This window comes from Castanea sativa, chromosome 8 (assembly GCF_040712315.1).
Source record: "Castanea sativa cultivar Marrone di Chiusa Pesio chromosome 8, ASM4071231v1".
NCBI classification, from domain to species: Eukaryota; Viridiplantae; Streptophyta; class Magnoliopsida; order Fagales; family Fagaceae; genus Castanea; species Castanea sativa.
In genome coordinates this window covers 2,269,309-2,282,069 of record NC_134020.1, presented here as the reverse complement: position 1 = coordinate 2,282,069, position 12,761 = coordinate 2,269,309, and positions in this window count along the sequence as shown.

Below are 12,761 nucleotides of genomic sequence, written 5' to 3'. Positions count from 1 at the left end.
TCTACCTCCTTTCCTCCATGAAAACCTCCCCTTCTTTAGACACTCAGTGATAGAGGCTACTATGCTACTGAAATCTCGTACAAACCTTTGATAGAAGGTTACTAGCCCATGGAAGCTTCGCACACCACTCACTGTCTTTGGGGTTGGACATTCTCTGACTGCACCAACCTTGTCCTCATCAACATAAATCCCATCCACATTGGCCACATACCCTAAGAACAACAACTTATCAGTTAAGAAGCTGCACTTCTTCAAGTTGATATACAACTCATTGGCTTGCAACACTGTCAATACTTCTCACACATTGTGGACTAATGAAGTCGCTACATAGATTAGGTCTAGGAACCATATATATAGCGCCCTTACATAGATGGACTAGTCTTACTACCAGAGTATGGGTTCGGAGTTTAGGTATGGGAATGGGAAGGTGTTAGGCACCAACCTTACCCAATTAAGGGTCGACTTCTAGTCATTGTGTCTTACGTCGTAATCTCATTAAAGGCTTATTCAATATTGTTATCTATACTCACACATACACTAGCATACATCTAGCAACACGGCATCAATCATCCCAAAAACTCTAACATACATTTATCATGGCAACTCACATTAAGCCTAGCGTACATCTATCATGCATATCATACCATCACATCCAAGGCAGCAAACAACAAGATATCACAAGGGCAGAAACATAAACACGGCAACATCAAAGAAACATGTGATTGCATTCTATACATCAAGAACACATCATCCAACCAAGTACGATCAACTCATAATTAAATATATATCCAATGTATGTTCATGTTGATGCATGACTTATCTTACTGCATCTCAGCACCTATGCATCAATGAATGGACATGTGAATGCATATTCATGGTATTAAAGAAAGAAAAGAAAAGAAAAGAGAACCCTAATCTAGCATGTTAAAGGAAAATAAACAATTAAATAGAGGAACAGAGACTCAAAAACATAAAAAGGAGCCAAAATAGAGGCATATGACACAAGGAAATAAAGGAAAAGAAGCAGAAAAACTCAGATTATGGTTTCTGGGCTGAAGTATGAGTGTGCATACATAAGCCTGCGTATGCGGGCTAGTTGTATGCTTACACATACGTCAAGCTTGCATGCGCAAACATGCCCCCAGAAACCCTAACCTAGAAACTCAAAAACATAGAAACAAAATAGAAATGAAAACTAAGGAAACTAACAACCTAATATGGTTCTAATATAAAAATAAACAACCTAAACTAACAACAAAAATATTCAAAATAAACTGTAAAGTCGTGATTTCCAACTAGCTTGTGTTGGCTTTAATTTTATGCCAAATTTGATTGTAATTTTTTCAACCATTTTCCTAAATTTATATGGATTTATTTGTAAGGGACGAGTGAGAGAGATTGGTGAAGTATCAAGCTTCAAAGATGAATTAGCGCAGTTCATGACTAACTCGTGAGAAGAGTAACCCATGAAAGACCACGTGTAAAGCACATGACTAGATGCTAAAGAATCATGCTAGGCTGTCATGTTCACGAGTAGTTCGGGAGAAAGGCCATCTCGTGAGGTACACACGAAACTCTCTATTTGGCAAAAAGATAACGTGCTTTACCAAATTCTTTACCCACACTATAAATACCCTCATTACCCATGAATTGTAAGGAGTGCTTTTCAAAGAGAAAACTCCACAAAAGATACTTGAGAGTTAGAGATTGTTATACCCATAATCATCTACACATTTCCTTATAGTTTTCCTCTAGACCTACCTCTCCATCTCTAGATCCTTAATAGGTTCTTAGCCCAAACACTTACCACACCTAATTTGAGTGTTAAGTGAGGTTTTGGTGCTGCTAGAAAGCATTGGAAGGAGCCATTTAGTGGTGGATGCAAATGGGTGGAATTATGGGATCCAAAAAGCTGGAGAAGACAAGATTCTGAGAAGCTTGTTAGTAGCAGGAGCTTGGAGGGCTCAAGTACATGTGATAGACAAGGCTTGGAGGGTCTTTTGTTATTCGCGTACTCCAACTTTATTCTCTAGTGGATTGATTTCGGCTTGGAGGGTCATAGAAAGGTTTTTCGTAGAGTTCTTCGGTTTCCTCTTCGATAACACGTCTTGGTGTTACCTTGTGTTTGCATCTCTCTTCCCTACTCTATAAGCTTTACTTTTATTGTTCATAGTGGTCGGATATGGATTATAGTAGTGTTATCGGTTCATTGCGCATATTTACTCTTGTTTCACACTTTGTTTAAGTTAGAATAAAAGAAACCTAACCGCAATTTTTAATTTTGGGTTTGAACAAGTTCTAGTGTTTTCACACTAAATTGAGCTTTCAATTGGTATAAGAGCAGGTACACTTGTTGGATTTCAATATCCGTGTGTGATCCAAGACCCCATTTCAGATGGATAGATCTCAATGTTCGGATTAGTGCCCTTAAATCATATTGTATGACGCTATGTATATTATTATGTATGACTTAATGTTGTGTTTAATAAAGTTGTTTTATTATTATCTAAAATAATGGTAACGTGAATATTGGGACATTATCATATAGTCCATAAGATGCATAGTATGTGATTTAGTCACAGAATATATAAACCACAAGTTCTTTGTAAACTTAGAATTTTAGTTCTTAGTCGGTGATGAAATTGGGCATTTCATCTGTGAAGACTATAACATATCAACTAAGATGATTTATCTTGATCATGGAAATAGAGATTTCTAGTTGGTATGTTAATATATTTTAAGAGTTAAGACATATTAAACTGGACCGCTGTGATATTTACTATTCTCCTAACGATTAAATGAATAATAAACTTACGACTTTTATTTGCATGAACTCTTAATCCTAAGAGAATAATGTACTTGATCGTGAGGTGTAGGTTTCTTTGATATATTAGGAGTGAGATCTAAATTAATAATCAAAACCTCAGTATGTTAGGTAGCCACATTTAGTGTTGATGGAACATATATTCTCAAGATTGAATTCATAGTCTCTTAACGGAGATACAAAATATTCCATTGAGATAAGTTTAACGGGTTTGGTTATTCAGAGAGTTAGCCCTAACCACTTTAGTAAGGAGTTACTAAAGTATATATTTATAGAATTGGATTTCATAAATATATGATGAATAATTTAAAGGATTAAACTGGGTACTCAAAGAATTAAGATGTAGCAATTTACAAAGTGACAATCTACATTTACGACTTTGTATTACTACGAATATTTTATGAAGGGGTTGCATGTACAATAAAGTCTTGGGATATAATTTATAAATAAGGCCTAGAGTGCAATTATATTTATTTAGTGATATTAAATATAATTAATGGTAACTTTGGACTTGTCAAGAGTTAAGAGAAAAACCCAAGGCCCATTGGAGCTAGTGTCTTATATGTCCCTTTTGGTCCCACTCCAAGCCACACACTTAAGCTCAATTGGAAAGGCCCAAAAGGCCAGCCCAATTAGATAATCAGTTAGATACAAAGGGAGAAATATACAGAATTTTCTATAGTGAATTGTAAGAACACGATTGTGAAGTGTTAGACACTTCAACATTCTCCCTTTGAAAACTGATTGAGAGACCACACATCTTGGGCATTAGTGGAATTGGAGTGAAAATTGAAAGTGTTCCCAAGTGCTTCTGATCTTCGGGTTTTGAAATTCACTACTCCAAGGTACACTCTCTTGTTCTTATATTCTGAAACTTACACAGTGCATGTTAACATTTATGAATGAAGTAGATCTGATATTTTTCCGCTGCGTATGTTTTGTATGCGATACAAACATATATTTTTTCATCAAATGGTATTAGAGTGGTCTTCATTTCGTATCTATTTAACATGTTCTAAGTTTTGGAATTAGAGACAATAGTTTCATGTTGTTAGAAATTAGTTTTCTGCATGGTTGTTGAAATTATTGTTTGATAAAAACTGATATTGATGTTATGATCTTGTTTAATTTTGAGTTTAAGTATGTTAAACTGGACTTTAAGGCTATAGCATCAATGAAATTCAGTTATGATATCAATTTATGTCCATTATGTTCATATGATGGTTGTTTTGTTTATGAAAACGTTAAAAAACTGTTTTAGAAAAATTTTGGAAAATTCAAAATTCGCGAAGCTTGATCGATCGAGAATCTGTTGAGAATCGATCGAGTTGGCAGCAGTTTTCTCGACCGATCAAGGATCTGTCGAGCATTAATCAAGCTTCAAAGAATTTTTCTTGATCAATTGAGAATCTGTTGAAGATCGATCAAGCAGTCAAAACTTTTCTCGATCGATTGAGGTATATTCTCGATCGATCAAGGACTGAGGATCCAGAATTTTCTCTAAGTGTTTTTTGCCTATATAAAGTGCAAGGATGTGTGTAATTAGATTATGCATGTTTTATATTTAAAAACCATTAATTTAAAATATCTAGTGGGAGAGAGATACAAGGGTTGGATCTCATGGCCTCCATTGTCGGTTTATAGCAGTGTGATTAAGCACATCGCATTGGCGTATATATCTTGCTCCCTTTAGAGGGTGTTTAATTCATGGTACTACAGACTAAACTTCTTAATGATGGATAATATGTGTTTTTCCATTAAGAACGACCACGCTACTGTGGAGTTACTTAATGACTCACATAGAATTCAGTCAATGGTGTACACTAGACTAAGTTTAATGTAAACCTCCCTTCGGAGCTATGTCATTATTACTTAGAGGCTAAAGGAAAAATGACATATTATTATTGTTTAATAAGAGTTATCATGATAGCACTAATAATGAGAATAGTTCTCAATCAATCATAGTGTTTATAATTTACTTGCTTCCAAGGAATTTTAAACATGGGATTGGGTTGTCGTTGCATATATTATTTTATGGTTTTATTAAGGTTCCATATTATATGTTTATATGCTAAATTGATAATGTCCAGTTTCCTTATTATATTCATGTTTATTTTTTTCAGATTTTATCACGGCATCATTTAGCCCATTTGTTTCTATTCTTAATAAAAAAAAAACTGATTGGATCCAACTATATTGACTGGAAAAGAAATTTGGACATTGTTTTAACTACTGAAGATCACAAATATGTGCTTACTCCACCATGTCCTAGCTTTGCTTCATTAGATGCTTCTCTTGAGGAAAAACAGCGATATGATCGTTGGCAGAAATCTAATGAGATGGCCAAGTGCTACATCCTAGCATCAATCTCAAATGTTCTACAACATCAAATGCAAGATGTAGAACTAGCTTCGGACATTATACTAAGTTCGAAGGAGATGTTTGGTGAGCAAGGCCGTTCAGCAAGGTAAGAAACCATGAGGCAAATTTATAATACCAAAATGGCTTAAGGTAGTTCAGTGAGAGAGCATTGTCTTACAATGATCTCTAATCTGAATACATTGGAAGTTTTAGGTGCCGACATTGATGGAGAATCCCAAGTGGATATGATACTCCAGTCACTACCTGAATCATTCAAGGAATTTAGACTTAATTATAACATAAATGAAAAGATTTATTCTAGTACACCACAAGATACTAGTCATAGAAGATATAAATCACAAGTTCTTTGTAAATTCAGAATTTAGTTCTTAGTCGGTGATAAAATTGGGCATTTCATCTGCGAAGACTATAACATATCAACTAAGATGATTTGTCTTGATCATGGAAATGTAGATTTCTAGTTGGTATGTTGATATGTTTTAAGAGTTAAGACATATTGAACTGGACCGCTGTGATATTTATTATTCTCCTGACGACTGTCAAATGAATAATAAACTCACGACTTCTGTTTGCATGAACTCTTAATCCTAAGAGAATAATGGACTTGATCATGAGGTGTAGGTTGCTTTGATATATCAGGAGTGAGATCTAAATTAACGATCAAAACCTCAGTATGTTGGGCAGCCACATTTAGTGTTGATGGAACATATATTCTCAAGATGGAATTCATAGTCTCTTAACGGAGATATAAAATATTCCATTGAGATAAGTTTAATGAGTTTGGTTGTTCAGAGAGTTAGACCTAACCACTTTAGTAAGGAGTTACCAAAGTATATATTTAAGGAATTGGATTTCATAAATATATGATGAATAATTTAAAGGATTAAACCGGGTACTCAAGGAATTAAGATGTAGTAATTTACAAAGTGACAATCTACATTTATGACTTTGTATTACTACGAATATTCTATGAAGGGGTTGCATGTACAATAAAGTCTTGGGATATAATTTATAAATAAGCCCTAGAGTGCAATTATATTTATATAGTGATATTAAATATAATTAATGGTAACTTTGGACTTGTCAAGAGTTGACAGAAAAGCCCAATGTCCGTTGGAGCTAGTGTCTTGTTGGTCCATTTTGGTTCCACTCCAAGCCACACACTTAAGCCCAATTGGAAAGACCCAAAATGCCAGCCCAATTGGAAAGACCCAAAAGGCCAGCCTAATTAGATAATCAGTTAGATACAAAGGGAGAAACATATAGAATTTTTTGTAGTGAATTGTAAGAACACGATTGTGAAGTAGTGTGTAAGAAATGTTAGACACTTTGACATTCTCCCCTTGAAAACTAATTGAGAGACCACACATCTTGGGTGTTAGTGGAATTGGAGTGAAGATTAAAAGTGTTCCCAAGTGCTTCTCATCTTCGGATTTTGAAATTCACTGCTCCGAGGTACACTCTCTTGTTCTTATATTCTGAAACTTACATAGTGCATGTTAACATTTATGAATGAAGTAGATCTGTCATTTTTCCGCTACGTATGTTTTGAATGCGATACAAACATGTATTTTTCCATCACTCAATCCATCAATGCACCTCCTTACTTTGATGGGAGTAATTATGCTTTTTGGAAAGTATGTATGTGTGCTATTCTATGTGCTATTGATGAGGCCGTTTGGGATTCTGTTGAGAATAGGTGGGTAAGATCCACAATAGCTCAAGCTGAATGGGATAAGGTTGCACTTACTTTGGCAAACGCCAATAGCAAAGCTATTAATGCAATCTTTTGTGGTGTTTCTACTAATGAATTCCACAAGATATGTCATGTGAAGATTGCCAAAGAGGCGTGGACCATTCTTGAGAGAACCTACGACAGAACCAAGAAGGTTGAAGACACCAAGCTTCAAATGCTCACTACTTGATTTGAGGAAGTGAAGATGAGTGACAATGAGTTATTTGATTCATTTTATAGGAGACTCAACGAGGAGGTCATTTCCAAGCTCAGTCTTGGTAAGAAGTTTAAAGATGCCAAAATGGTGAGGAAGATCTTGAGATCCTTACTCGAAAGCTTCCAAGCTGAGGTCACCACCATTTAGGAGAGCAAAGATTTGGATGAGATCAAGATTCAAGAGCTTGTTGGCTCTCTTCAAACTTATAAGCTTGGACTACCCTCTCATAAGTCTAGAAAATCACTTGCTCTCAAAACCATAAATGAGAGAACCAGTGATTCTTCCGATAAAGACGACATTGAAAAAGTGGTGGCGTTTCTTGCAAAGAACTTTGAAAATTTTCTCAAAGTGAAGGACAATGAGAAGTGATTTGGCAAAGGGAAATTCTCATCCTCCAAAACTGATAAGAAAGACTTTAAGAAGAAGGATGGGAAAGACTCATCATCAATTCAAGGAATTGTGTGCTATGGGTGTAATGACCATGGACATCTAAAGAAAGAATGTTCAAACTATTTGAGAGGAAAAGGTACAGTGCGAACAACTACCCTTAGTGACTCGGAGAGCTCAAACTTCGATGTGGAAGGAGAATGTGATAGTGATGGTCACTATTCAACTTTCATGGCGATTACCACAGTTGATTCTAAAGATAATTTGAGTGATTTGGTTGATGAACTTGGTTTACACTCTAAAGTCGAAGAAGTTGATGTTTCGGATGATGAGGATACATACCTCAACGAGGGTGGGAAGAATCTTTAAGAAGTGTATGATGCATTGCTTGAAGATTGTGGCAAATATGCTAAGGTTGCTAAGAGTGTTGTTAAGAAGATGAAGAAAATTGAAGAAGAGCACAAATCCACTCTTGTTCAACTTAAGGATGCCAAGTGTGAAATTGAAGAGCAAAAGGAAGATTTAGGGAATGTTTATTCCAAAATCAAGTTTCTCGAGCTTGAAATAATTTAGGCAACTGTCAAAGTGGAACACATCTCCACCAAGAAACTTGACAGCGTGTTCTCCTCTCAAAAGCCTTCAAATAACGAGACCGATTTGGGCTACACCGGTGAAGCAAGCTCAAGTAGCAAACCCAAAAATGAGGTGAAGTTCGTGTTGACCAATAATGTAGAGAAGCCCAAGGCTAAGATCCCCACTATTGTGAAGAAGGACATTGGTCCAAAACTAAAGGCAAAAGGGAAGGCACTGCCTAAGGGTCAAAGAGGACCTCAAGTGAAGCATTTTTGTCATCATTATGGTGCACGAGGGCATACAAGGCCAAATTGCCTCAAGCTTCAAGCTCTCAAGAGGGTTGGTTCTCTACGTAGTCAAGAAAACTCAAGAAGAATGCCAAAGGGAAATCAAGCAAAAGGAGAAAATGAGGGTTAACTCATTGGAGACATTATAGAGATGTTGAAGAACATTTCATTATGCCTAGCTAGCTTCATCCAGAGGTTTGAGAGTTAAGTCGGTCGTACATTTCATTATAAGAACCTCACCCAAAACACTTATGTGGTGTGGGTGAAGAAGGGTACTCATGCAAGATCACTCAGTATGCCCATGCATTAATACTTCCAATGTTTTAAGGTCATAGTTTCATGCATCATGGCATATGCATTTCTCTAGAGTCATTGCTTCCATCCTAGCATATTTCTTTTATAGGTCTTTGTTTTGTTTGCCTTGTTTGTTGATATTACTTTATTGTTTCATTTTTTAGTGTGTTGAAAAATTAAAAAACCCATAAAAAATAAAAAATCTCAAAACGTTTGATCGCTTGTGTTGTGTATGTCACATGTTGAGTTTGGCCTAGTACCTTTGTACTAATAGTGTAGTGCATTTACAAGTTTAGCTTGTTATGTATGGACATATTTTTAAGTGTGAGCGATGTCTAGAAATATACATTTGATTGTAGTAAATAAATCTTCATGCTTGTCATGATGATTAGTCAATAGTCTTGTTTAATCTTGATACTTGTGTAGACTTGTGCCTATATATCTCCTCACATTTATTTTATTTTTTTGTCAAAAAGCTCTACAAACGTCAATCTCTAAAAAGAGAAAGAACTGAAAAAACTTTGATTCAAAAACTAGTTTGACTAGGAAAAGGTAGAGCAAATTGTATTCAAAATGTATGATGCCAAAGTCAAAGGCTTATTCCTCAAAGAAATATATAAAAAAAAAAAAATTCATGGCATCACTGCTTAAAAGTTGAGTTGTATAGATCAAAAAGTATGAAAAATGAAAGCCAAATGAAAAGCTTTCAATCAAATGTAAACACTTTGGTGGGGGGGGGGCATATATGTTCATTTCTACTAGAGAGATAGATCACTTGACTTCATGCTAGTTCTGTATGACTTGATTGAATTGATCATTGAAGCTTCATACTAGACTGTGGACTAGTTCATACTTGATTCACATACACAACACACAAGACTAATATTTAATGAATACCTATTTCATTTGTGTGATTATACGTGTTCAAATGTGATTTATGCATACTCAATTTCCTTATGATCAAACCCAAAAAGATTTTTGAGTGTTTTATTTGTTTTTGAAAGTGTTTTTCTGTATCACTTGTGTTTTGAAAGTTTTTCCAAAAAGCCAAATCTGTTTGGTTGAAAAACTTCCTTAGAGGCATTTTCGCAAGTAAGTCACGAGTAAGTTATCTTGAAGCTTAGTTGTGAAAATGAGGAAGCTAATTTTCATTTCTTCCAAAATTTTACACAGAGTTTCGCAACTCCCTAGTAACTCCTTTGTGAGAAATAGCTTCTCACGAAACTTGCCTTGTGCATTTGAGGCATTTCACGAGTAACCCGCGAGTACTTCACGAGTAGCTATTTTGCAAAATAAGCGGTTTTCCAATTTTTAAAATGGAAAACAGTGACAGTTTTTCAAAAACTTCTTTTTGCCTTTTCCGTGCCTCTCAACCCAAAACACATTTTTCACTTAAATCAAAACCACAAATCGTTGGATTTCAACTCTAAGACTTCTCTAAGGTATGTTTTAACATCTTTTACACTTTGATTCCTTAGATTAAGCCTTAGATTCTTAATTTTATAGGGTTGGGATTATTTTGAAAGGGGTTGGGAAAATTTCAATTCTTGTCAAATCTTTTCAATTTTTTATTGGGCTAAGTCCTATTGTGTTTGGTTATGTTTGTATTGGCCCCTAGTGGCATTTTAACATGTATTTAGGCAAGATTTACATATGTTAATGCATTGTTTCACATATAAGTGTAGTGTGTGAACTTTAAGATTTACATGTTTTGATCATTGGTTGTGTGTTTTACACAGTTTGCCCCATGAGTGCTTGTTCATGCATTACTCATGCATCTCACATGAGCACCCAAGCAAACTTGATGCACACACCCTATCACTTGACATGTTTTGCATTTACTTATGCTAGTTAAGCCTTTTTAGACCTTTAGCACTTATTAACATGTTCTTGTGTATATGTTTGCATGTCTATTTCCATTTTAGGGCAATTTTTCTTAATTTGTTCGAGTTTATGGACTAACTTGTATCTAATCAAGTTTGGTGCCATGTTTGTGTATGGTTTGTGTGCTTGTTCTTTTTGTAGATGTCTCCTCATAAGTCATCAGCAAAGAAATCAGCAAAGCATCCTCGTTACTCCCCTGATTCATTAGCAATGGTGATGCTTGTTAGGATTAGTGCCCTTAAATTCTTTTGTATCACGCTATGTATGTTATTATGTATGACATTATATATGACTTAATGTTATGATTAATAAAGTTGTGTTATTATTATCTAAAATAATGGTAATATGAATATTGAGACATTATCATATAGTCCATGAGATGCATAGTATGTGATTTATGTGAAAAGTCACAGAAGATATAAATCACAAGTTCTTTGTAAACTCAGAATTGTAGTTCGTAGTCGGTGATGAAATTGGGCATTTCATCTGCGAAGACTATAACATATCAAGTAAGATTATTTGTCTTGATCATGGAAATGGAGATTTCTAGTTGATATCTTGATATGTTTTAAGAGTTAAAACATATTAAACTAGACCGGTGTAAGATTTATTATTCTTCTAACGACTGTCAAATGAATAATAAACTCACCACTTATATTTACATGAACTCTTAATCCTGAGAGAATAATGGACCTGATCATGAGGTGTAGGTTACTCTGATATATCAGGAGTGAGGTCTAAAGATATGATCAAAACCTCAGTATGTTGGGCAACCACATTTAGTGTTGATGGAACATATATTCTTAAGATGAAATTCATAGTCTCTTAACGAAGATACAAAATATTCCCTTGAGATAAGTTTAATGGGTTTGTTATTCAGAATGCTAGGCCTAACTACTCTAGTAAATTGTTGCTAGAGTATATATTTATGAAATTGGATTTCATAAATATATGATGAATAACTTAAAGGATTAAACCGGGTACTCAAGGATAAGACGTAGTAATTTACAAAGTGGCAGTCTACATCCATGACTTTGTGTCACTACGAATATTTTATGAAGGGGTTGCATGTACAATAAAGTCTTGAGATATAAATTATAAATAAGGCCTAGAGTGCAACTATATTTATATAGTGGTATTAAATATAGTTAATGGTAACTTTGGACTTGTTAAGAGTTGACAGAATAGCCTAAGGCCCATTAGAGCTAGTGTCTTATTGGTCCCTTTTGGTCCCACTTCAAGCCACACCTTAAGCCCAATTGGAAAGGCCCAAAAGGCCAGCCCAATTAGATAATTAGTTAGATACAAAGGGAGAAACATACAGAATTTTCTGTAGAGAATTTTGTAAGAACACCATTGTGAAGTGGTGTATGTAAGTGTTAGATACTTTGACATTCTCCCTTTGGAACTTATTGAGACACCACACATCTTGGGCGTTAGTGGAATTGGAGTGAAGATTGAAAGTGTTCCCAAGTACTTCTGATCTTCGGTTTTGAAATTCACCGCTCCAAGGTATACTCTCTTGTTCTTAAATTCTGAAACTTACATAGTGCATGTTAACATTTATGAATAAAGTAGATCCGTTATTTTTTCCGCTGCGTATGTTTTCTATGCGGTTTAAACATGCATTTTTTCCTTCAAATGGTATCAGAGCGGTCTTCATTTCGTATCTGTTTAACATGTTTTGAGTTTTAGAATTGTTGACAATAGTTTCATGTTGTTAGAAAATAGTTTTTTGCATGGTTGTTGAAATTATGGTTTGATAAAAACTGATATTGATGTTATGATGTTGTTTAATTTTGAATTTAAGTATGTTAAACTAAACTTTAAGGCTATAGCATCAATGTAATTCAGTTTTGATATCAATTTATGTTTATTATGATCGTATGTTGGTTGTTTTGTACATGAAAACATTAAAAAACTGTCTGAGGAAAATTCTGAAAAATTCGAAATTCACAACGCTCGATTGATCGAGAATCTGTCGAGCATCTATCGAGCTGACAGAAGTTCTCTCGATCGATCGAGGATCTGTCAAGAATTGATCGAGCTTCGTAGAACGTTTTCTCAATGGATCGAGAATCTGTCAAGGATTGATTCAACAACCAGAACTTTTCTCGATTGATCGAGGTACATCCTCGATCGATCGAGGACTATGGATTCAGAATTTTTTTTCTAAGT